The sequence below is a fragment of the Dendrobates tinctorius genome, unplaced genomic scaffold, assembly GCF_039654945.1.
Source record: "Dendrobates tinctorius isolate UK_male_01 unplaced genomic scaffold, ASM3965494v1 ptg000231l, whole genome shotgun sequence".
NCBI lineage: Eukaryota > Metazoa > Chordata > Amphibia > Anura > Dendrobatidae > Dendrobates > Dendrobates tinctorius.
Window position 1 is genome coordinate 9,347,355 of NW_027361898.1, and position 27,085 is coordinate 9,374,439.

Consider the following 27,085-nt stretch of genomic DNA (forward strand, 5'->3'; position numbering starts at 1 on the left):
TAGGGACAGTCAGGTTAAAAGATCCTGTTAAAATCGTGGCAATTGATTCTTCTCCTATCACCAAGGAGGGAATTTGTTTCATGACTGATACCTTTTCTCTGAAAGTGGGTTCCACTCACGTGGAAAAATTAAGATGTTTTGTCATAAATAATCTGCCGGCTGGACTGATACTGGGTATGCCTTGGCTTCAACGTCACAATCCTACTATTGACTGGGTCACAGGGGAGATCATTCAGTGGGGTTGTATGGCTAATGGTCTATGTTGTAACTTGACAACCCTTGTCACCCCAGTAAAATCTGTGTCAGTGTCGTCTGTCGATCTGGAAGGTATTCCGGAGTGCCTGAAAGATTTTCAAGACGTATTTTCTGAAAGTGAGGCTGAGGCACTACCACCACATAGACCCTTTGATTGTGCCATTAATCTAGTCCCTGGAGCCAAGTTACCCAAGGCTCGCCTGTTCAATTTGTCCGGGCCCAAACGTCTAGCCATGAAGGAGTACATTACTGAGAGTCTCCGCAAAGGGCATATTAGGCCTTCTGTTTCACCTGTGGCAGCGGGCTTCTTTTTTGTTAAGAAAAAAGATGGTGGTTTGCGGCCGTGCCTCGACTTTCGGGAATTAAACAAAATTACTGTGAAAAATACATACCCTCTCCCCCTAATTCCTGATTTATGTAACCAACTCACCGGGGCCAAGTGGTTCTCTAAACTGGATTTACGTGGGGCATATAACCTTATAAGAGTCCGTGAAGGGGACGAATGGAAAACAGCATTCCTGATGACTGAAGGGCTGTTCGAAAACTTGGTTATGCCCTTTGGTCTCACCAACGCTCCTGCTGTTTTTCAGAATTTTATTAATGTAATTTTCTCTGATTTAATCGGTCGTTTTGTGGTTATCTATTTGGATGACATTCTGGTGTACTCGGTGGACAGTCAATCTCACTTGCACCATTTGCGGATGGTTCTCATGAGACTGAGGGAGAATCATTTGTATGCCAAGCTGGAAAAATGCTCATTTTTCATGCAAGAAGTATCCTTTCTGGGGTTGATTGTGTTAGGAGAGGGGTTCCGCATGGATCCTAAGAAAGTCCAGGCTGTTACGGAGTGGGTGCAACCTCATGACTTGAAAGGGTTGCAACGATTTTTGGGCTTTGCCAACTTTTATAGGAAATTTATTAAGGGCTTTTCGCAGGTGGTAAAGCCTCTAACGGACCTCACTCTCAAGGGAGCTGATGTAAAAAATTGGTCTGTAGCTGCAAAAAACTCTTTCATGACATTAAAAAAGTGCTTTTCTTCAGCCCCTGTATTGGTACAACCCGACCCGTCCAGACCTTTTGTCGTGGAGGTTGACGCCTCGGAAGTGGGGGTGGGGGCAGTTTTGTCTCAGGGCCCTCCTACCCTTACTAACCTGAGGCCTTGCGCCTTCTTCTCTAAAAAATTTTCCTCTGCTGAGAGAAATTACGATGTCGGCTATAGAGAGTTGTTGGCGGTAAAGTTGGATTTTGAAGAATGGAGGCATTTCCTGGAGGGGTCTGTTCATCCCATTACAGTCATCACTGATCACAAAAATTTGGCCTATATCGAGTCTGCCAAGAGATTGACCCCCAGACAGGCTCGGTGGGCACTTTTTTTTTCTCGTTTTCAGTTTACCATCACATTCCGCCCGGGATCTAAAAACATCAAGGCTGATGCCTTATCCCGAAGCTTTGATTCGGTGTCCCCTCCAGAACCTCCCTCCTCCATTCTTCAGCCAGGAGTAGTGGTGGCCGAAATCTCATCTGAGTTACAGAGAGGGATTTTGGAGGCCCAGGCTCGGGCTCCTGGTGGTAAACCCCCGGGTAAATTGTTTGTACCGGAACGTTTCCGTCTCGGACTTATGCAGGAATTTCATGATTCTGTGTTGAGTGCTCATCCTGGGATTGCAGCTACCCGGGGGGCAATTGCGAGGGATTTCTGGTGGCCCTCTATGGTAACAGATATTAAAAAGTTTGTGACTGCATGTGGGGTGTGTGCTCGTTCTAAAAGTTCTCAGGTCCGGCCGGCCGGGGAATTGGTGCCTTTGCCAATTCCGGATAGACCATGGACACATTTGTCCATGGATTTTATCACAAATCTTCCCCCTTCCAGGGGCAACTCGGTGATATGGGTGGTGGTGGATAGGTTTTCAAAACAAGCTCACTTTGTACCTCTCCCCGCGTTACCATCTGCTGAAACCCTGGCCCGCTTATTTATGCAGCATATAATTAGGTTACATGGAGTGCCTATGAATGTGGTGTCAGACAGAGGGGTACAGTTTGTAGCCAGGTTCTGGAGGGCTTTTTGCAAAAAGCTGGGGATTTCGTTGTCCTTCTCCTCTGCCTACCACCCAGAGTCTAATGGACAGACGGAGCGCACGAACCAATCGTTGGAGCAGATTCTGAGATGCTTGGCCTCTTCCAGGCAGGAGGACTGGTGTGAGGTATTGCCCATGGCAGAGTTTGCATTCAACGGTCGTGTGAGTCAGTCTACTGGGAAGTCTCCTTTTCAGGTCAACTATGGCTTTAACCCACATTTTGGAGAGTTTTCCCATATGGATTCAGGTTGTCCTGGTGCTGAGGATGTGACACAACGTCTTAGAATTCTTTGGAGGGAGGTTCAGAGGAATATTTCCAAGGCCCAGGAAAACTATAAGCGGTTTGCTGACAGGAGGAGGGGGCCAGGTCCAGCATTTGCAGTAGGGGAGAAGGTGTGGCTATCCAGCCGCAATATCAAGCTTAAGATACCTTCTATAAAGCTGGGCCCCATGTTTATTGGCCCATACAAAGTTGTGGAGGTTGTTAACCCAGTAGCCTACCGACTGCAGCTTCCCACCTCTTTTAAAATTTCTAATGTCTTCCACAGGTCCCTGTTAAAGCCTGTGGGGACGGTGAGAGAGGATCCCTCATCAAATGCTCCGCCAGTGCTGGTAGAGGGGCAGCTGGAGTATGAAGTAGGGCGCATTGTTGACTCCCGGTGGGTGCGCCGGAGACTCCAGTATCTGATACACTGGAAGGGGTACTCTCTGGAGGATCGGTCATGGGTTCCGGCCAGTTCGGTGCATGCCGATCGTCTGGTGCTGGCTTTCCACGCCAGATACCCAGACAAGCCTGGGGGTCCAGTGGCCACCCTTTAAGAGGGGGGTACTGTCATGGTTTCAACATGGTTCTTGCCCTGCACTCACAGGGTTAAGTGTTCGTGGCCTCTTTCTGGATCTGGGAGGGGTATTTATACTCACTCTTTACCAGGGTTCTCTGTCAGCTATACTGTTGTTCTGGTGTGTCTGACCCCTGGTGTGTGTGTATTCTGCGTTGCTTGTTTGATTCCCGTGTATGACCCGGCCTGTTCCCTCACTCTGTACTCCGTCTCTCGCTTTGGTACTACTGTCTTCTCCGGTTCTGACCTCCTGGCTTGGCTATCGTTACTCTGTTACAGTTTGTCCCTATTGTACCGTCTATTGCCCGTTCTGGTTTTCTGACCTATTGCTACGTCCTGACTATCCTTTCTGTCTAAACCCCATGGTACTGTATTGCTATCCGGTGCTTTGACCCTGGCTTCGTCTGGTTTCTGTCTCTGTCTATGCCCCTTGGTAACATTGCCCCGTAGTTACCTTTCTAGGAGTTTCCCTGCAGCTCCTAGATCTGTGGAGCTTAGGCCACGCCCCCAGCAGTCATGTGCTTCAGGTCCTGATACTCTGAAGCACGCATCGTCACCGCTGCTGCCCTGCTCCACAGGTATTTGTGAGTACTGTCTTTGTACTCAGGACACCCGCACTGGCACAGTGAGCAAGTGCAGTGCGGTGTTCCTGACACCTACATTATGCTGCAAAATTTGTTGGTAGTCTTCAGACTTCATAATGCCTTGCACACGGTCAAGCAGTCCAGTGCCAGAGGCAGCAAAGCAACCCCAAAACATCAGGGAACCTCCGCCATGTTTGACTGTAGGGACCGTGTTCTTTTCTTTGAATGCCTCTTTTTTTCTCCTGTAAACTCTGTTGATGCATTTGCCCCAAAAGCTCTACTTTTGTCTCATCTGACCAGAGAACATTCTTCCAAAACGTTTTAGGCTTTTTCAGGTAAGTTTTGGCAAACTCCAGTCTGACTTTTTTATGTCTCGGGGTAAGAAGTGGTGTCTTCCTGGGTCTCCTACCATACAGTCCTTTTTCATTCAGACGCCGACGGATAGTACGGGTTGACACTGTTGTACCCTCGGACTGCAGGGCAGCTTGAACTTGTTTGGATGTTAGTCGAGGTTCTTTATCCAACATCTGCACAATCTTGCGTTGAAATCTCTTGTCAATTTTTCTTTTCCGTCCACATCTAGGGAGGTTAGCCACAGTGCCATGGGCTTTAAACTTCTTGATGACACTGCGCACGGTAGACACAGGAACATTCTGGTCTTTGGAGATGGACTTGTAGCCTTGAGATTGCTCATGCTTCCTCACAATTTGGTTTCTCAAGTCCTCAGACAGTTCTTTGGTCTTCTTTCTTTTCTCCATGCTCAATGTGGTACACACAAGGACACAGGACAGAGGTTGAGTCAACTTTAATCCATGTCAACTGGCTGCAAGTGTGATTTAGTTATTGCCAACACCTGTTAGGTGCCACAGGTAAGTTACAGGTGCTGTTAATTACATAAATTAGAGAAGCATCACATGATTTTTCGAACAGTGCCAATACTTTTGTCCACCCTCTTTTTTATGTTTGGTGTGGAATTATATCCAATTTGGCTTTAGGACAATTCTTTTTGTGTTTTTTCATTTAAGACAAATTAAATGAAGATAATACCAAAGAATTTGTGTTTGCAATCATTTTCAGGAAGAAACTGAGTATTATCTGACAAAATAGCAGGGGTGTCAATACTTTTGGCCACAACTGTATTAGTGGTAGTTGTCCGGTGGCTCTGGCTGATGGGATGATGTGGGATATTAGGGGTAGTAGTCTGGCGGCTGTGACAGGATGTGGGATATTAGTGGTAGTTTTCCGATGACTCTGGCTGACGGAATGATGTGGGATATTAGGGGTAGTAGTCCGGTGGCTCTTGCTGACGGGACGATGTGGTATATTAGGGGTAGTAGTCCGGTAGCTGACGGGATGATGTGGAATATTAGAGGTAGTAGTCCGGTGGCTTTGACAGGATGATGTGGGATATTAGGGGTAGTAGTCCAATGGCTTTGGCTGACGGGACGATGTGGGATATTATGGGTAGTAGTCCGGTAGCTCTGGCTGACGGGATGATGTGGGATATTAGAGGTAGTAGTCCGGTGGCTTTGACAGGATGATGTGGGATATTAGGGGTAGTAGTCCGATGGCTCTGGCTGACGGGACAATGTGGGATATTAGGGGTAGTAGTCCGGTAGCTCTGGCTGACGGGATGATGTGGGATATTATAGTGAATGTGGCTATGCGGAGTTACTATGCCCGGGCTGCACCAGGCTCTTCAGCTAGTACATATATAAAAATAGTGCTTACATTGGCTCCAGTAGGTCACACAGTGCACACAGTGTTGCTTGGGTTGCAGACTGCAGAGTGTAGGCTCCAAATGGCTGAAATCACATTTCCTGTCAAATGACCACATAGCAAACTGTGACGTTTTTGGTAAGAGCTACGTCGGAGAGTGGACCCTCTGGATCGCGGATCCGGAGCCCCTGGGCCGAGCACACCAGGTGAAGACCGACTCCTATACAGGGATCGTTTGGGGCAGGACCACAGGGGACGGAAGCGCGACAGCCGGAACCAAGAGGGACGGCTCCACGGACAAATAAGGACTAGGGAGGAGGTTGGCTTAGATACGAGCCCGGGACTGACGGACAGAGGAATGTGACACAGGGCAAGGCAGTGAGACAGAGCGTGGACAAGAGGAACTACAGCGGCATGTAACACAGGGCACGGCAGGGAGACAGAGCATGGACAGGGGGAACTACAAAGGCATGAAACACAGGGCACGGCAGGGAGACAGAGCATGGACAAGGGGAACTACAGAGGACTGTAGCAGCCAGAGGGTGCAGGAGACTACACGATCATCAGGCGTCCTCCTCACTGCGAGGACGCCTGAAGTATCCTAGCACCCGGAGGTGCGTCCCCCTGCCCTGCCCCTCAGCGCCGCCCACCGCTGGAGGGAGAGAGCGGGAGGGGGCGCGCGCGCGACAGAGAGCGGGTACCAGGAGCTGCAGTGAGGAGGAACGCAGGATGAGCGCGCGCCTGGACGGGGGCGCGTGGGTAAGGAGACGCTGCGGCGTGCGCTGCTGCTGGAGGGGCATCGGCAGGCATAGCCGCCGATGTCACAGTACCCCCTCCTTACGTCCTCCCCTACTGAGATTGGCCAAAAACCTTTTCAGAATCAGGGGGGCATTGATATTCTCTCGAGGCTCCCAGGACCTTTCCTCGGGGCCAAAACCCCTCCAATCGTTAAGAAAAAGGGTCTTTCCCTTGACTCTCTCCATAGCCAAGATGTCTTTGACCTCAAAGACGTCGTCCGAGCCAACTGGTGAAGGAGAGGCGATGGAAACTGGTTGGAACCGATTCATGACTATGGGTTTCAAGAGCGAGACATGAAAGGCGTTGGGAACCCGGAGCGAAGCAGGCAACCTCAGCTTATAAGCCACTTCATTAATGCGTCCGATCACTTCAAACGGCCCAATGTACCGAGGGCTCAACTTGTAAGAGGGAACTCTCAGACGGATATGTCTGGTTGAAAGCCAGATTTTGTCACCCGGATGGTATGGAGGCACGTCCTTTCGTCTTTTGTCCGCATGTTTCTTGATTCGGTTTTTGGCACTCTTGAGCGCTTCCCTGGTCTCCCTCCAAATCTGCGAGAATTCCATTGCGAGTGAATCTGCTGCGGGCACTCCCGTAGACGTGGAAAAGGGTAGCGGAATACCTGGATTCTGACCGGTTACCTCAAAGAATGGTGACTTGGCGGTAGATTCGCTGGGATGGTTATTGTGTGAGAATTCAGCCCAAGGTAGGAGCGCGACCTAATTGTCCTGATGGGCGTTGGAGAAGTGCCATCTTGGAAAAACGATCTGCTACGACTAAGATGGTGGTACATCCAGCTGAGCGGGGTAAATCAGTCACAAAATCCATAGCGATTTGCTGCCAGGGAGCCTCTGGAACTGGTAATGGGTGAAGAAGACCGGAGGGCAAAGCCCTAGCCACCTTGTTCTGGGCACAGGTTGTGCACGAGGCTACATAGTCTATCACATCCTGGCGAAGCGTGGGCCACCAGTAATACCGGGAAAGCAGCAAGAGAGTCTTCTTAGTCCCAATGTGCCCAGCAACTTTGGAGGAATGTCCCCAGCGCAGCACCTCCGAACGTCTGCCTTGAGGGACGAAAGTTTTACCTGGCGGAGGAGTGGAAAAACTCACAGGAGCCACTGTGATCATCTTAGCAGGCTCGATAATATAGGATGGGTCATCATCCTTCTCTGGTGACTGTAATGACCTGGAAAGGGCATCGGCCTTGATGTTCCTATTACCAGGTCGAAAGTGAAGTTGAAAGTCAAAGCGGGAGAAATACAGGGCCCACCTGGGTTGCCGGGCATTGAGTCTTTGGGCAGACTGCAGGTAAGCCAGATTCTTGTGGTCCGTAAGGATGGTGAAGGGATGTACAGCCCCCTCGAGTAAATATCGCCATTCAGCCAAGGCCATCTTAATGGCAAGTAATTCCCGGTCTCCAATGGAGTAGTTGCACTCCGCAGGCGAAAAGGTTTTAGAGAAAAAACCACAAGGAACCAGACGCCCGGATGAGGTCTGCTGGGACAGGACCGCCCAGCTCCGGTGGAGGAGGCATCCACCTCTAGGACGAAGCGCCTGCAGGTCACTGGCCGATGCAAGATGGGTGCAGATGCAAAAGAACGTTTCAGAGCCAGGAAGGCGTCTTCAGCTTCGGGGGACCAGCTGTTGGATTTCGTTCCCTTACGGGTCAAGGCCGTGATGGGTTTGGTAACCGTAGAAAAATGAGGCACGAATTGACGGTAATAGTTTGCGAACCCAAGGAACCGCTGGATGGCCTTTATCCCCACTGGACGGTGCCACTTGAGTACTGCACTGAGTTTTTCGGCATCCATCTTCAGACCGGAATCGGTGACGATATATCCCAAGAAGGGCAACGACGTCTGCTCAAAAAGGCATTTCTCAATCTTGGCGTAGAGTCGATTCTCTCAAAGGCGATGCAAGACCAAGCGGACGCTCATGCGATGGGAGGACAGATCGGGCGAGAAAACGAGAATGTCGTCTAAATACACCACCACACAGGAATAGAGCAGATCCCGGAACACCTCGTTAATAAATTCTTGAAATACAGCTGGTGCGTTGCAAAGACCAAATGGCATGACTAAGTATTCATAATGCCCGTCACGGGTATTGAAGGCCTTCTTCCACTCATCCCCTGCGCGTATCCGGATCAGGTTGTAAGCTCCCCGCAGATCTAACTTCGTGAAGATCCGAGCTCCTCTCAGCCAGTCAAAGAGCTCAGGAATCAACGGAAGGGGATATCGGTTTTTAACGGTGATATTGTTTAGGCCCCGGTAATCTATGTAAGGTCGCAGTGATCCATTCTTCTTCCGGACGAAGAAAAAACCCGCGCCCGCAGGGGAAGAGGACTTCCGGATAAACCCCTTGATCAGGTTTTCCTGAATGTATTCCGTCATGGCAGAGATCTCGGCTGGGGAAAGAGGGTATGTTCTTCCTCTGGGAAGGACAGCTCCGGGAATCAGGTCAATAGGGCAGTCATAGGACCGATGTGGTGGCAGGGAATCCGCTTCCTTCTTGCAGAAAACATCAGCGTACGCGTGATATGGAACAGGAAGGCCCGGGAGATCGGTTGGCCTAGGCAGAGAATGGGGACGAACAAGGGTCCGCAAACAGCGTGCATGGCAGGCGTGCCCCCAGCGCAAGATCTCCCTTGAGCGCCAGTCGACTACTGGCTCATGCCGCCTGAGCCAGGGTAACCCTAAGAGAATGGCGTGGGATTGTTGAGGCAGGACATAAAAGGCAATCTTCTCGAAGTGAAGGGCACCAATTTGTAGCTCAACTTCGGTGGTAACCGTGGTGATGAGTCCGGGCAGAGGTTTGCCATCGACGGAGGTGATTGCTCGCGGGTTTCTTAGGACGACCACGGGAATCTGGAGTTTGTCCACCTCTTCCTGGCGGATGAAGTTGCCCGCTGCACCCGAGTCCACATACGCCTCCACGGAGCCACGCCCCCGACCTGTAATAAGCAGAGCTGAAAGGGTAAGTGGAAGAGAGGAGGTCTGATCACCTAGGAGGCCCTCTCCTACCTGGCCTAGGTGGATGCGTTTCCCGGTCTCTCAGGACAAGTGCGTACGAAGTGGTTGGCCCCTCTGCAATATAAACAGAGTCCATTAGTCATCCTCTCCCTGCGCCGTTGTTCGGACAGCTTGACGCGATCCACCTGCATAGGCTCAGGAGCAGAGTTACTAGAGGGTGCAACCGAGCGCGGAATGGGGGCTTGGTATAACCTAAAGGGCCTTCGCTCCCTGGCTGACTCTCTGGCGCGTTCCTGAAAACGCAGATCAATACGAGTAGCCAGAGAGATGAGATCTTCCAGGGTGGTTGGAGAGTCACGCCCGGCCAGCTCATCCTTGATTTTACTAGAAAGACCTCTCCAAAAGGCACCTACAAGAGCTTCATTATTCCACCCCAGCTCCGAGGACAGGGTTCGGGAACGAATGGCGTATTGCCCTACCGTCAGGGATCCCTGGCGAAGGTTTAAGAGGGCCTCCGTAGTGGAAGCAAGGCGCCTGGGTTCATCAAATACCTTGCGAAATGTTTCCAAAAAACTCCGGATACTGGTGACCACCGGGTCATCCCTCTCCCATAAGGGATTCACCCAAGCCAGCGCCTCTCCCTCTAGATGGGACACTATAAAGGCCACCTTAGCGCGGTCCGTGGGATATTGTTGGGGCAGAAGCTCAAAGTGCAGTCTGCACTGGTTTAAAAATCCCCTACACAACTTCCGGTCCCCACTATACCTGGGCGGCTTTCCAAGACGGGGAGGAGGAGATGGGACAGCGTCCCGGGGTTGGGTAGAGGCGACCGCGGAGGACTGTAGAGCAAGCAGTCGATCATCCACGGACGCCATGTACCCCAGAATGTGAGATTGAGCATCACGCTGCTGCGCAAGCTCCTGCTGGAGACTGGCTAAGAGAGGGGCGTGCCCAAGGGTCAGCGGTTTGCAGGACGGAAAGCCGGGTGTCCATGGATTTCATGAAGGACATAATCCGGGTCTGATTCTCCCTTAAGAACAGCAGTTCCTTTTGAGTGGCAGCCGCGGCACCGGCGGGGTCCATGGCCTGATGATACTGTGAAGTTTTTGGTAAGAGTTACGTTGGAGAGTGGACCCTCTGGATCGCGGATCAGGAGCCCCTGGGCCGAGCACACCAGGTGAAGACCGACCCCTATACAGGGATCGTTTGGGGCAGGACCACAGGGGACGGAAGCGCGACAACCGGAACCAAGAGGGACGGCTCCACGGACAAATAAGGACTAGGGAGGAGGTTGGCTTAGATTCGAGCCCGGAACTGACGGACAGAGGAATGTGACACAGGGCAAGGCAGTGAGACAGAGCGTGGACAAGAGGAACTACAGAGGCATGAAACACAGGGCACGGCAGGGAGACAGAGCATGGACAAAGGGAACTACAGAGTACTGTAGCGGCCAGAGGGTGCAGGAGACTACACGATCATCAGGCGTCCTCCTCACTGCGAGGACGCCTGAAGTATCCTAGCACCCGGAAGTGCGTCCCCCTGCCCTGCCCCTCAGCGCCACCCACCGCTGGAGGGAGAGAGCGGGAGGGGGCGCGCTCGCGCGCGACAGAGAGCGGGTACCAGGAGCTGCAGTGAGGAGGAACGCAGGATGAGCGCGCGCCTGGACGGGGGCACGTGGGTAAGGAGACGCTGCGGCGTGCGCTGCTGCTGGAGGGGCATCGGCGGGCATAGCCGCCGATGTCACACAAACCCTCATGAACGCAATCCAATGCTGGGCTAAAATTTGTAAAATTGGTTGAATTGCGCCTGCCTGCGTTTGCAATAGCATTCTATAGCAGAACGAACGCTTCCATTTACAGTGCGTTCGCCGTACCGGACCCGAAAACGTGGTAGTTCGCGTTGAAAGGTGAGTCACAAACTAACGGACCATTGCAAATGCATGCCAATTTTGACATGCGTTAGGATCCGTTACACTAATGGAAGTCTATGGGTCTGTTAACTTGTCTGTTACATTCCTTAGTGCTGCTTACAAACGGATCCGTTAAACAGATTGCCCTAATGCAATGTGTACCCAGCCTAAGCTAGTGAGACCTGTAGAAGTCTTTGATTATCAATTTACAAAAGCAAAATCAATACTCGTGGTTAAAAGGAAGAAGTATGTGAGTTGTATTTTCTTCTAATGAGCGTTTACCTCTGAAAGCATTTACCTGTTTGTGGCGTGAATATGACTGACATATGTTACATGTCCCGTCACTCAGCTTACCAGATTATTACGTAGCATCTCACCCAGCTACAGAGGAAGCCATCTTCTGTGCCCTATTTCTTCATAATTAAGGACCTTTTACCTTAACAAGACTGGAAAAAAATAGGGATGTCACCCGTAGGAGTTGTGTCCAGATTATGTCCAGATAAATAACACAAGTCGGTTTCAGATAAGCCGATGAAATATGGTTTGACTTTCATCCGGAAAAATTGGACAGCTGTCATCCATTCGTCATCCTTGTCTGTTTCTTACATCCGTATGCCATCCACATTTATACATCAAGATTTTATAATGCACATGATCAAATACAATATCCCAGGTAATAATGGCAATGTATCCACAATAATCAGATGCCATACGGTTGATCTGTATGGGGTCCCTTTTATTTTTGTGCACCCATAGATTTGAATAGGCGAGTTTCATCTAAAAAACGGAGCAACCTCGACAATGCTGCGATTAACCAATAATTTTCTGATACAGATTTCATCACTTTACAAACTTATCAGTTTTGCTTTTTTTTATTTAATAATGTCCAAATGTGACTTTCATAACTTTCCCGGTAAGCTTGTAATTACAGATTGTAATGTATGGTGTTCACTCGTCTGAATGAATTGAGTGGCTGTTTGTTCTGGGGGCTGGCAGGGGCTAGGGACTATCCTGTGAGCACTATGGTTTTTGCATGGAATTTTAAATTCAGCAGGAAGGTTAAAATCTCGGCAATGGGGCCCATTTTGGGAAATTCTCCAATTCTCGCATCTGACATATCATAACATGGAAATTTACAACTGCTGGGATATTAGGGCAAATCTAATGGTTTTGACGTGTAACTATGGCATTTGAGATCAATGTACAGAATGTATTAAAGTCTACACATAAGTGGATCTAAGACAAATGTGACAATTCTCAAGAAAAACAATAAACCACAGCCATTCAGTGATAAGTATCTCAGTCTGAGATCTGCTGTGGGAAACAGCACTCTGTGGGTTAAAGTGATCTGCACACTTCCCAGCTGCTGTGTATAAATATGGACATTCATCTACTTGTAAGAGGGTCCCTGTTCCCTCTGCAGATTTGTCATTTTTCTGTTGACCTTTTTGCAAATTTTCTACATAGCAGAGAGTGGAAAATCACCGACTGTCCAGTCCCACTTTTAACTCTCACTGCAAAATATGGCAACACTAGAGATTACGTTATAGAAGGGCAGGAAATACTGCAAAAAGCTGTAATTTCATGTAAAAGACATGATTCTACATACAGTGGGTATGGAAAGTATTCAGACCACTTTAAATTTGTCTCTCTTTGTTTCATTGCAGCTATTTGGTAAATTTAAAAAAGTTCATTTTCTCCTCATTAATGTACACTCTGCACCCAATCTTGACTAAAAAAAACAGAAATGTAGAAATTTTTGCAAATTTATTAAAAAAGAAAAACTGAAATATCACATTGTCATAAGTATTCAGACCCTTTGCTCAGACACTCATATATGCTGTCCATTTCCTTGTGATCCTCCTTGAGATAGTTCTACTCCTTCATTGGAGTCCAGCTGTGTTTAATTAAACTTATAGGACTTGATTTGTAAAGGCGCACACCTGTCTGTATAAGACCTCACAGCTCACAGTGCATGTCAGACCAAATGAGAATCATGAGGTCAAAGGAACTGGCCAAGAAGCTCAGACACAGACTTGTGGCAAGGCACAGATCTGGCCAAGGTTAGAAAATAATTTCTGCAGTACTCAAGGTTCCTAAGAGCACAGTGGCCTCCATAATCCTTAAATGGAAGAAGTTTGGGAACAACAGAAGTCTTCCTAGACCTGGCTGTCCAGCCAAACTGAGCAAACATGGGAGAAGAGCCTTGGTGAGAGCGGTAAAGAAAAACCTGAAGGTCACTGTGGCTGAGCTCCACAGATGCAATGGAGAGATAGGAGAAAGTTCCACAAAGTCAAATATCACTGCAGCCCTCCACCAGTCGGGCCTTTACGGCAGAAGCCTCTCCTCAGTGCCAGACATATGAAAGCCCACATAGAGTTTGATAATAAAAACACATGAAGGACTTCCAGACTATGAGAAATAAGATTCTCTGGTCTGATGAGACGAAGATAGAACTTTTTGATGATAATTCTAAGTGATATTGGTGTAGAAACCAAGAACTGCTCATCACCTGCTCAATACAATCCCAACAGTGAAACATGGTGGTGGCATCATGCTATGGGGGGTGTTTTTCAGCTGAAGGGACAGGATGACTGGTTGTAATTGAAGGAAACATGAATGTGGCCAAGTACAGAGATATCCTGGATGAAAACCTCTCCCAGAGTGCTCTGGACCTCAGACTTGGCCGAAGGTTCACCTTCCAACAAGACAATGACCCTAAGCACACAGCTAAAATAACAAAGGAGTGGCTTCAGAACAACTCTGTGACCATTCTTGACTGGCCCACCCAGAGCCCTGACCTAAACCCAATTGAGCATCTCTGGAGAGACCTGAAAATGGCTGTCCACCAATGTTCATCATCCTACCTGACGGAACTGGAGAGAATCTGCAAGGAAGAATGGCAGAGGATCCCCAAATCCAGGTGTGAAAAACTTGTTGCATCATTTCCAAGAAGACTCATAACTGTACTAGCTCAAAATGGTGCTTCTACTCAATAATGAGCAAAGGGTCTGAATACTTATGACCATGTGATATTTCAGTTTTTCTTAATAAATTTGCAAAAATGTCTACATTTCTGGGGGGTTTTTCAGTCAAGATGGGGTGCAGATTGTACATTAATGAAAAAAATGAACTTTACCAAACTTTACTGAATTTACCAAATGGCTGCTATGAAATAAAGAGTGAAAAATGTAAAGGGGTCTGAAGACTTTCACATAACCACTGTATAGCTGCACATAGGCTCCACGAACTTATAGGTTTTACTGCTTTTCCAATGTGGCCAAGTAAACTTACACAGGTGCTGTCTCATTATTACTTATATTTAAAGAAGTCTACTACTCACTCCATGCTTGGCACTGATACAATAATGAAGCCTGTACCCACCTCCTGAGCCGGCTCCGTTCCCGTGGTGTCGGCACTTGCTCTCCCCAGGGCTCCCGTGCTTTTATTGTGACACATGATACCGGCGCCCAATCAGCGTTGGCGTCACTGCAACACCTCCTGTCGAATTGAACCGGCACGGGAGGAGAGTATAGGTTTTTTTATTTTATCCCGGCCAAACATTTAGATCATGAAGGGGTAGTCCACTACTTTAAGCATTCATTACCATGATAATTTTTCGAAAAGGATAAAGAAGGGACTACCTGCAAACAAATGTCTCACTTTGTAGCCACAGAGCCCCATTTCTTCACTCTGGTGGAGGGTCTCATTTACTTGAGGGGTACACTTCAGTTTAGGTCTCTTTCACACGTCTATTTTTTTCCCATCCGTGTGTCATCCTTTTTTCTCTAATAGAGAATCCCAAGATTCATCTTCAACTAGTCAGTGAAAAAATACATCACCCAGCTGTCTATTTTTTTTCTTGCTACCGTTAACTTCAATGGGCGAGTTTGATCTGCAAGCCAGATCAAAATTGGAAATTTAAAGAAGTTGTCCAGAAAAGGAAGACTATGTCTGCATTTTTTCAAAAACAGCATCACGTCTGTTTATCAGTTATGTATGGCATTGCTGCTCAGCTCTATTAACTTTGTTGAAGCAAAGCTGCTATGCCAAACACAACCTGTAAACAAAAAAGTTGCACTCTGTAGAGCTAAAGCATGACGATCTGAAATATGAATAGCAATACTGCTTCTGAACAATAGGAAAAAACTGAGATGCTTAGCACATAATTTGGCCAATTCATGCATGCCCAGCAGCCAGCGACAAGGCGGTCTCAGAACTGTTGGGAACCTACGTGTCTAGTGTGAATACCTCTCTTAGGCCGTGGTCATACTTGAGAGAAACTCACACAAGTCTCACATTTCTATACCCGGCACTCGGACTGGAGCGCTCAGCAGCATAGAAATACATGCAGCCGCACACTCTGGTCCTTAGTACCAGCGGCAGTGACGGGTATTGAGACGCGAGACTTGTGCGAGTTTCTCGCAAGTGTGACCCCGGCCTTAGACTAAAGTCTGATTTTCTGGGTAGATGTGAATACCTCTCTTTAAAGCCTGAATTTATGGGTAGGCAGGATTCTATCTTGGAAGTGCCAGTCAGTCTTTTAGTCATTTGTATATTAGCTCTCTGATCGAGCACTCCTCTCTCCAGCATGTGGTGCTTTTTAATTGCAACAGGATCAGGGGATATAACTACATGACACATCCTGTCAAACTTACCAGAATTTAAAGGAAAGACCATACGATTTATGCAGATATATACAAGGGCATCTGTACACAGTTAAAGGTGAGATCTAACTGGATAATATATCCATTTTTTAAACTAATAATTAGTATTGATGAGCGAGCACTAAATGCTCGGGTGCACGTTGCTCAGGTCGAGCTAATTGGAATGCTCGGGTGCTCGACCCGAGTAATGAGCCCATTGTAAGTCTAATGACCAGGCCGAACGTTCCCTGCTATCCACCCCCACACGGTGTCCACAGCCGAAGTAATTATGACACACTGGTCTTGGGGATAACAGTTGCTTTTACTTCAGCAGGAACGGGAATTATAACTTGGAACAAATAAGGAACAGTCTCTCATGGGAAGTCCATGGCAATTACAGTTCATGCTTAGATACTGAGATGTTATTGAGGTCTGGAGCTTTAAGAGCACTGGACAGTGTCTTTTGGTAGTTTACAGAAGGAGGTAGACGCAGCAATTAGAGGTTACAGACCTATACTCGGGGTTAACTCCACAGTGTGTCATGGCACATGCACAAGTATTATAGGTGAATGTAAAAACTGTGGTGAATCCTGTCAGAAAGACTTTAGAATGATGTCTGTACACAGGGCTGCCACTAGGAATTTCGGGGCCCCATACTGGCAAAATTTATGGGGCCCCCTTGAGACTCCGCCCAGGCTCCACCCCGAGTTCCGCCTCCACCCTAGCTCCTCCTTCACCATGCGAACCTTCCAAAATCCCTCCGCGCTTTCATCGAAAAACTTCACCATGCCCTCAATCAGACCAAATATATCGGGGATCCAACCGCTGTATGTCAAAAAGTAGATCCAAATAGAAAAAAAGAAAGCATAGTAGACATACACACATGCAGGGATCACCCTTATAAAGTTAATTTTTAGTACATATAGATGTGCAGAAAAACACCACAAATGATAAAAACATTTAAAATATATGCAGGTGTCACCAAACGTGACCTGTATATAAGGGAGCGGCTAGACGGTCCTGGGCAATATATAAATGTACAACAATATTCAATAAAAGTTCCGTATTCTATGTAGCATGCCAGAGCTACAAGTACATAATAAACACATATATTCAGTGTATTAGTTGTGGCCAATGAAATCCTCCGAATTTCAAATAACTCTACAATCAAAAAAGTCTTATGCTTAAACAAGAAATATTGATGATATTACAACAAGCCACCTTATAAATAACAAACAGCCATGTTAGCAATAGGATTGGCACCTAATAAAAACCAGATACAAGCGGATAGTATGTTAATCAAAAGCCCAAGACAATAGAAAAGGCCACTTTGCAATACCCTTTTCTTATGATAAGCCACCCTTGCTACTAGCAGAACAAAGACATGCTCACTGAACATGACGAGCCATAATGAATGCCCTGGTCCCAGGAACGGGATGCCACTCTTGTTACTCGACGCGTTTCGTCACTAACGTGACTTCATCAGGAGTGGAAGAAGTCACTTTTCATAAGAAAAGGGTATTATCATTGACCCTAGTATTTCTAGTAACCCCTTTTTTTCTACTCTAACTTTAACCCTGTTTACAAAGCGGCCTTTTCTATTGTCTTGGGCTTTTGATTAACATACTAACCGCTTGTATTTGGTTTTTATTAGGCGCCAATCTAAAATCTAATTTTATTTTCACAAAAATGATCTTTTCACACCCAATGTTTGTTTTTCCCCAAGTGTAACATGAGAAATTGGACCCTAACAGTAGTTGTGCAATTTGTCTTGAGTAGGCTGATACCCCATATAGGACCACAGGCTGAGCTGCAGATGGAGACAGTCAACATGCTGGTACTGGTCAGCACAGTCTATGCTGACTAAAAGGATAGGACTACAGGCTGAGCTGCAGGTGGACACAGTCAACATGCTGGTACTAGTAAGCACAGTCTATGCTGACTAAAAGGATAGGACTACAGGCTGAGATGCAGGTGGAGACAGTCAACATGCTGGTTCTGTGCATGTGCAGCACAGTCTGTGCTGACGGAAAGGATAGGACTATGGGCTGAGCTGCAGGAGGAGACAGTCAACATGCTGGTACTGGTCAGCACAGTCTGTGATAACTAAAAGGATAGGACTACGGGCTGAGCTGCAGGTGGAGACAATGTGCCTACTAATCTTGGCACTGGAGATCTGTCCCCCTGGGCCCTGGCTCACCCCATCAGCCGGGCCTCCTGGGCCCCCCCATCAGCTGGGCCACTCAGACCCCCCCCCCATCAGCCGGGCCCCTCAGACCCCCCCGTGAACAGCCAGGCCCCCCCATCATCAGCTGGGCCCCTGGCTCCCCCAGACCCCCCCACGGACAGCTGTGCGGGCCCCTGGGTGACCCACCACGGACAGCCGGGCGGGCCCCTGGGTGACCCCCCACGGACAGCTGGGTGGGCCCCTGGGTGACCCCCCACGGACAGCCGGGCGGGCCCCTGGGTGACCCCCCACGGACAGCTGGGCGGGCCCCTGGGTCCCCCACATCATCAGCTGGGCCCCTGGGTCCCCCAGGCCCCCCCCCATGGACAGCCAGGTGGGCCCCTGGGTGATCCCACACGAACAGCCGGGCGGGCCCCTGGGTGACCACCCACGGACAGCCGGGCCCCTGGGTCCCCCCATCATCAGTTGGGCCCCTGGGTCCCCCAGGCCCCCCAATGTCCCCATGATAAGACACAACCAGCCCCCCCGGGCCCCCAGACTCCCCCCCTGTGATCAGACAACCAGCCTACGGCGCCGGGGCCCCCAGACTTCCCCCCCATGTTCAGACAGCAACCAGCCCCAGGCGCCGGGGCCCCCAGAGACTCACCCCCATGATCAGACTGAGACAACAGGCCCTCGGCCCAATGTCCCCATCCCCATGATCAGCAGGCTGCAGCCAGACATACAGACATAAAAAGAATTCACTTACCTCCACAGCACCGTCAGACTGCCACCCAGCCCAGGGGCCCAATGTCTTCTGCTCTGCTGCAGGCCTGCAGCCGCTCCCACACCGATGGCACGTGCACACCGCTCTTCAGCTTTCTCAGGAATGAGGAAGTGAAGAGGCAATGTGTGACGTCACATCACGTGAGCCGGGGGCGGAGCTGCAGTGACCATCCGACACAGGCAGAGCAGGCTGAGGGGGAAAATGGGGGCCCAAACCGCTGAAATAATTGTAGGGGGGCCCCATACAGGTGTAATGCCTGTCATGCCCTGATGGCGGCCCTGTCTGTACAGGTTAGAGAGGGAACCCAGTCTCTTAGGTCTGCAGGAGATCTTGTAGTGAAAACAGCCTCCTCATGTGTTCTGCTCTCTCTGAAGACATACCTCAGACTAAAGAACATTCTAGACTTGCCTGGAAAACAGCTCCTCCTATTAACCATGTGACTAGGAGCTGGCCAATAGGACACCAAATTCACATCTCAGATCCTTGCAAAGCAAGTCATTGTACACTTTCACCATTAGATGGTGCCAGAAAACAGCAAATGAGAAATGCATTGCATCTAAAATGGAGATGACTAGAAATGGAGAATTATAGCTCACAAATGCAGGGGATAATGTAGAGGGGCAGTTAGAGAGTGAGCTTTAGTGTACAGAAGCTACTCACAATCCAGGACTACTTAAAGGGACAGACACACTCTGGACTGGGACTACATAAGTCAATGGGAAAACCAAGCATTTTTGCCACGATCCCACCGGGGGTCCTTTTAGGGTCTAAAAATGTCTGAAATCGATAGTAACATTGCTCAAATGCCATGGGAACCTCATGGAGAGCACCCTTGGAAGCATTTCTGACTCCCAGTTCACAGCTGTGAACAATGTTTTCAGAGTATTATGCCAATTTTACAGGCGCACACAAAAACATACAAAAACTAAACCAAAATGGATTTTCCTGGGAAATATGTTAAGGAACATCCTTTCCAGGGTAATGATTTGTATGTAAGGCAAAATAAATAGCACAAAACAATAATATTCCTCCACCACTTGGGCTATGTTCACACGTAGCGTTTTTGATGCATTTTTCCACGGTAGCAATGCTTTCAACCAATACAAATGCATTCACTGGGAAATGTAATTTTAACATTTAATAACCTTAGCTGGCCATGTGGAGTATGACACATCATCAGACAAATCCTGTTTCATTTATGAAGGAGGGACTCTGAAAGTCACAAAGTCTATTTTTATAGGCTCAGCAGTCGGCCCTCACTTTTCTTAGAGAGCCATAAGCCGGCTATTTTTTCATTGTTCCCATTATTAAACAGTGGGTCTCCTATACTGTTATTGCCTATGCAGTGAATGGCTGGGCTGCCAAAAATTAGGACGCACCTCAATACCCCTTTGACGAGACGTACAGGAGGGCCTCATGAAAAAATGTTCCCATTATAAGAAAATGGGTCTTCCATAGTATTTGCCTATGCATTGAATGCAAGGCCTGCCTGGCCCCAAAGTTACATGCACCCCAAAAACACTTCGACCAGATGTCCTGGATGGTCATATGAAACCAAAGTTCCCATTAATTTTCATTTGGTACTGTTGTCCTGTTAGCCTATGCATTGAATGCAAGGCCTGCCTTGCCCAAAAGTTACACGCACCCCAATAACCCTTTGAACCGATGTACTGGATGGCCATATGAAAACAAAGTTCCCATTATTATGATTTTTGTACTCCCAGAAAGTTTGCCCATGAAGTGAATGCAAGGCCTGCTCTGCCCCAAAGCTACAGGCACCACAATAACACTTTGACCAGACATCCTGGATGGCCACATGTAACCAAGGTTCCCATTATTTTTCATTTGGTACTGCCATCCTGTTAGCCTATGCATTGAATGCAAGGCTTGTCTTGCCCCAAAGTTACATGCATCCCATGCTCCATAGAATAATATGCCCCATATAATGCTCTATAAAGGTTAATGATGGCCTCATAAAATGCTCCATAGAATAATATGCCCCATATAATGCTCCATAAGATGCTCCATAGAATAATATGCCCCATATAATGCTGCACAAAGATTGATGGCTCCATAAGGTGCTCCATAGAATAATATGCCCCATATAATGCTCCATAAAGGTTAATGATGGCCCCATAAGATGCTCCATAGAATAATATGCCCCATACAATGCTCCATAAGATACTCCATAGAATAATATGCCCCATATAATGCTGCACAAAGGTTGATGGCCCCATAAGATGATCCATAGAATAATATGCCCCACATAATGCTCTATAAGGTTAATTATGGCCCCATAAGATGCTCCATAGAATAATATGCCCCATATAATGCTCCACAAAGGCTAATGATGGCCCCATAAGATACTCCATATGGGAGTGGAGACGCGTGCATATTCATTACTTTAATGAGTGGTACCATGTGACGGCTCAGCACAGGAAGGAGACAGGAAGAGAGATGCCGGTGCCCAGAGATGCAGGGACTGAGGAGATGTAGCAGAGCCAGGAGGGTGAGCATGATGTCTTCTGCTCCCCATTCCCCCTCCCCAGCTGGCAATGAATCGTGTATAATCCAAGAGGGTGTTTTCAGCACAAAAAAATGTGCTGAAAATCTCGGCTTATACTCGAGTATATATGCATCACGGAACACGTTCACCCTGGTGATCTAGTGGTGGTGTCGGAAGAGACGTGGAGGAAGGCCACAAATAAATGTTTTCCCAGTTTAAAGGATCGGGTCTGCTATACTTGTAATGCCCATATACTAAGTGTATGGGCTGACAAACATTTCCCCCTGGGGGGTACACATCATCCTACTGTGTAAATATTTTTTTACGGCCATCATAAGCACTCTTGCTAAAAGGTATAGTGGCTGTTGCATCACGGAACACGTTCACCCTCATGTTCAAGTGGAGGTGCCTGAAGAGACGTGGAGGATGGCCTCTAAAAAATGTTTTCCCAGTTTAAAGGAGCTGGTCTCCTAAACTTGTAATTTTCTCCTGGGGGTACACATCAACATACTGTGTTTACATTTTTTCAAAGGGCATCAAAACAACCCTTTTACATAGTAAGTTGGCTGTTGCATCACGGACCACAGTATCCATGGTGATCTAGTGGCAGAGGATGATGAGGATGAGGAGAAGGAGGATAACACCAAACAGCCAAAATATCAGGAAGCGTATACCCATGTGTGTGTGTGAAGAGGTGCATGGGAATACACCTCCCAAAAAAAGACACTGGATTTGAGGTTATGTTTCGCTGTTATCATTCGGTGGTGTAGAGAAGTCTGGCCCAATCCAGCTCTTGTTCATTTTTATAAGAGTCAGCCTGTCAACATTTTCAGTTGACAGGTAGATGCGCTTATCAGTTATAACTCCACCAGTGGCAATAAAAACCCGCTCTGACAAAACGCTAGTGGCAGTGCAGGCCAGGAACTCCAAGGCGTAGAGATCCAGTTCACGCCACGTGTCCAGTTTGGATACCCAATAATTAAAAGGCACAGAGGAATCACGTTGGACATTGGTACAGTCAGCAAGGTATTCCTCAGCATCTTCCCAAAGTTTGCACTCCTGGTGAGAGTACCCCGTGCCTCTGGACCAGGGCGATGGGAGGGTCCCAGAACTTTGCCAGTATTCCCCTGCCTCTGCTGTATTGGAGCTGTGTCTCTCTCGCCTCTACTCCTTGGTTGTCCAACGAACTGTGACCTCTGCCACCAGCGTTTTCAGATGGGAATCTTTTGAATAATTCCGCAAGAATGACCGTCTGGTACTGCAACATTTTAGTACACCTATCTGCCTCTGGAAGAAGAGATTGAAAGTTCTCCTTGTAGCATGGGTATAGAAGTGTTACCAAGCAGTAATGACTGTCAGCCAAAATTTTGATAATGCTAGGGTCACGGGAAAGGCAGCGAAACATAAAGTCTGCAATGCGTGCCAGACTGCTAACAGGCAAGACTTCCGTGTCCTCACCAACACGATGACTGATCATGCTTTCCTCCTCCTCCTGTACTCATGCCATCCACGCTGAACAGACTGTATGACAGTTGTGCTTGTAGTACCATCTATAGCACATGAAAGTAGCTCCTGTTCTTCTTCCTTCTCCTCTTCCTCATTGTCAACCAATCCACTTTGGGATGGCATGAGGCTGGGCTGTGTGTAATTACCTCACTCCAGCGGTCACTTGTTCAAGAATAACACAGCGTTTGGAGTTCCTGGGTGCGGGAGCTTCTCGCCCCCTTCAGAGACTCTTCTCCTTCTCCATGGATTGGAAACCGGTTCTCTACAGACACCTCCAAGACGCCATGTGCCGCTGTTGCTGGTGCAACCGTTGGAGAACTGAGATGCTGCAGTCAAGAAGACTACAGATTTTTCAAGTTTTTCCCTCTTTTTTCCCTGAACTTTCGTTCGCCCCGTTCAAACTCCCTTTCCCATCCTTTGTCCTAACATACCCCCCTTTATCCTGCCACTCCCTGCGTGGAGTGTATTTGTTGTTAATAAAACTCTGCTAACTCTTGATCTGTCTCCTGTCTGTGATGACATCTCAAGTTCCTGCAGTTTCTACACCATTTATAGATTTGGGTCTCTTGCCCGGTCCACTTGAAGCGGGGTAAGAGGAGATTGCATGTAGCGATTCCCAAATATTTGAGCAGCCACAGTCACACAAAGGCAATGGTGGGAACACGTCACAAGAGGTGGATGATGATGAGACACAATTGCCAGCAAGTCAGGAGGAGGACCAGCGTGTGGAATTGGAAGAAGAGGTGGTGGATGATATAGTAACTGACCCAACCTGACAGGAGGACATGCAGAGCGAGGACAGCAGCACACAGAGGGAGGTAGACGTAGCACCCCAACAGGCAGGAAGAAGCAGTGTGTTGGCTGCAGACAGAAGGCGGGCAACCGTTCCTCGTAACACCAGCATGACAGAAGTTGGCAGTTTAACTGTTAGGTCTTCCCGACTCTGGTTGTTTTTTAAAAACTCTGCCGATAACCACAAACAGGCCATTTGTACCACCTGCCTTACCCGCATCAGCAGAGGTAGCAAAACTAACAGCCTGACCACCAACAGCATGATCAAGCACATAGCAGCAAAGCACCGGACTTTGTGGGCCGAACCTCAGGCTCCAGGAACAGTGTCTGTGGGTGAAAACACTGCTTCTTTCACTTTTGTGCATGCAAGCCAATGCCCTGTACACGGTGCATGCGAAGGTGCCTCCTGCCCTGCACCTGTCATTGCCCACACTCAACTACCACCATCATCAAGCACGTCCACGTCCTTGTCCCGGCACAGCCTTCAGTTGTCCATACCCCAGTCATTGGAACGCAAGCGGAAATATGCAGCCAATGCCCCACAGTACTAAATTCACACATTTCTCATCTGCTTGATGTCGAAATGTTTCCTATTTGGCTTGTGGAGTTGGAAGCTTTCCGCAAGCTGATGGCGGCAGCCATCCCAAGGTACTCGGTCCCCAGCTGCTAATATTTCTCCTGGTGTGCCATCCCAGCATTACACAAGCAAGTGTCCCTCAACATTACCCGTGCCCTGAACAATGCTGTTACTGGGAAAGTCCACCTAACCACGGACACGTGGACAGGTGCTTTTGGCAGGGATGCTACATCTCGATGACAGCACACTGGGTTAACATAATGGAAGCTGGGACCCAGACGGACCTTGGAAGGGAACACATCCTCCCGACACCGTGGATTGCGGACCCTATGACAATCAAGGTTGCCCCCACAGTCTACAGCTCCTGCAACTCCTCCTCCTCCTCTTCAGCCTCCATCTCTGAAATGAGCACATCAGTCACCAGCTGGAAGCACTGCAGCACTGTCTCAGCCAAGCATCAACAGGGAGTACTGAAGCTTATATGCTTAGGTGACAAACCGCACAATGCTGAAGAGTTGTGGACAGCTCTGAAAGAGCAGGCAGATGTGTGGCTGGCACCACTGAACCTACAGCCAGGCCTGGTCGTGTGTGACAATGGCCGCAACCTGGTCGCAGCTCTGAGGCCCGGCCCACATGCTTAACCTCATTGTTCAACCTTTTCTCAAAAGCTACCCAGAGCTGCCGGATCTGCTTGTGAAAGTATGCTGCCTGTGTGCCCATTTTTGAAAGTCTGCTCCAGCTTCCGTCATCCTTGCCATGCTTCAGCAGCGTTTGTGATGTCCCCACACGTTGCAACCAGGGGCGGACCTACCGCCCGTGCAGACCGTGCATTGCATGGGGGCCCCTCCAGCACCGCATGGCTAATTATGTCAAAATTCAAATTAGCCATGAGTAGTGCAATGAGGAGAGCAGTGCTGCGGGAGGCAAAGGGGCCTCTGTGAGGCAGGGGGGCCTGCCTGCCCCCAGCGCCGACTCCACCCTCCCCTCCCCGCATTGAAGGAGGCAGTGATGGAGCCTGGAGGAGAGAGCATCAGCTGACGCTCCCTCTCCCATCATTCCCCGCTCTGCCTCTGACACAGTGGGTGCGCGATGACGTCATCACGCTCTCACTGTATACCAGACAGTGCAAGAGAGGAGACAGGAGACAGGAGCAACGCAGGCACGAGGAGAAGGTGAGGAGTGTGTTGTTTTTTGTTTGCTTTTTTTAAATTAGTGTGAGTACTGGACTCTGGGGCCATGCTGGGGGGGCTATATACCATGCTGGGGGGCTATATACCATGCTGGAGGGGCTATATACCATGCTGGGCTGTATCATACCATGCTGGGGGGGCTATATACCATGCTGGGGGAGCTATATACCATGCTGGGGGGGGCCATATACCATGCTGGGCTTTATTATACCTTGCTGGGGGGCTATATACCATGCTGGGCTGTGGGGCCATGCTGGGGGGGCTATATACCATGCTGGGCTGTGGGGCCATGCTGGGGGGGCTATATACCATGCTGGGCTGTATTATACCATACTGGGGGGTGCTATATACCATGCTGGGCTGTATTATACCATACTGGGGGGTGCTATATACCATGCTGGGCTGTATTATACCATACTGGGGGGGCTATATACCATGCTGGGCTGTATTATATCATACTGGGGGGTGCTATATACCATTCTGGGCTGTATTATACCATGCTTGGGGGCTATATACCTTGCTGGGCTGTATCATACCATTCTGGAGGGGCTATATACCATGCTGGGCTGTATCATACCATGCTGGGGGGCTATATACCATGCTGGGGGAGCTATATACCATGCTTGGGGGGCCATATACCATGCTGGGCTGTATTATACCTTGCTGGGGGGCTATATACCATGCTGGGCTGTGGGGCCATGCTGGGGGGGCTATATACCATGCTGGGCTGTGGGGCCATGCTGGGGGCGCTATATACCATGCTGGGCTGTATTATACCATACTGGGGGGTGCTATATACCATGCTGGGCTGTATTATACCATACTGGGGGGTGCTATATACCATGCTGGGCTGTATTATACCATACTGGGGGGCTATATACCATGCTGGGCTGTATTATATCATACTGGGGGGTGCTATATACCATTCTGGGCTGTATTATACCATGCTTGGGGGGGCTATATACCTTGCTGGGCTGTATCATACCATTCTGGGGGGGCTATATACCATGCTGGGCTGTATCATACCATGCTGGGGGGCTATTATACCATGATGGGGGGCAATATACCATGCATGACTGTGGGGACATGCTGGGGGGCTATATACCTTGCTGGGGGGCTATATACCATGCTGGGCTGTATCATACCATGCTGGGGGGCTATATACCATGCTGGGGGGCTATATAGCATGCTGGGGGGGCTATATACTGTGCTGGGCTGTATTATACCATGCTCGGGAGGGCAATATACCATGCTGGGCTGTATTATACCATGCTGGGGGGCTATATACCATGCTGGGCTGTATTATACCATGCTGGGGGGGCTATATACCATGCTGGGGGGGCTATATACCGTGCTGGGCTGTATTATACCATGCTGGGGGCTATATACCATGCTGGGGGGGCTATATACCATGCTGGGCTGTATTATACCATGCTGGGGGACTATATACCATGCTGGGCTGTATTATACCATGCTGGGGGTGCTATATACCATGTTGGGCTGTACTATACCATGCTGGGCTGTATTATACCATTCTGGGGGGCTATATACCATGCTGGGCTGTATTATACCATGGTGGGCTATATACCATGGTGGGCTGTATACCATGGTGGAGTGGGCTATATACCATGTGGTGCTGGGCTATATACTATTCGGCTGTGTTATATACCATGGGGGTACATATTACATTATATTCTATAAGGGGAGGCTGTGTTATATAATATGGGGGGCTACATTATATTCTATGGGGAGGTGGGCTGTAT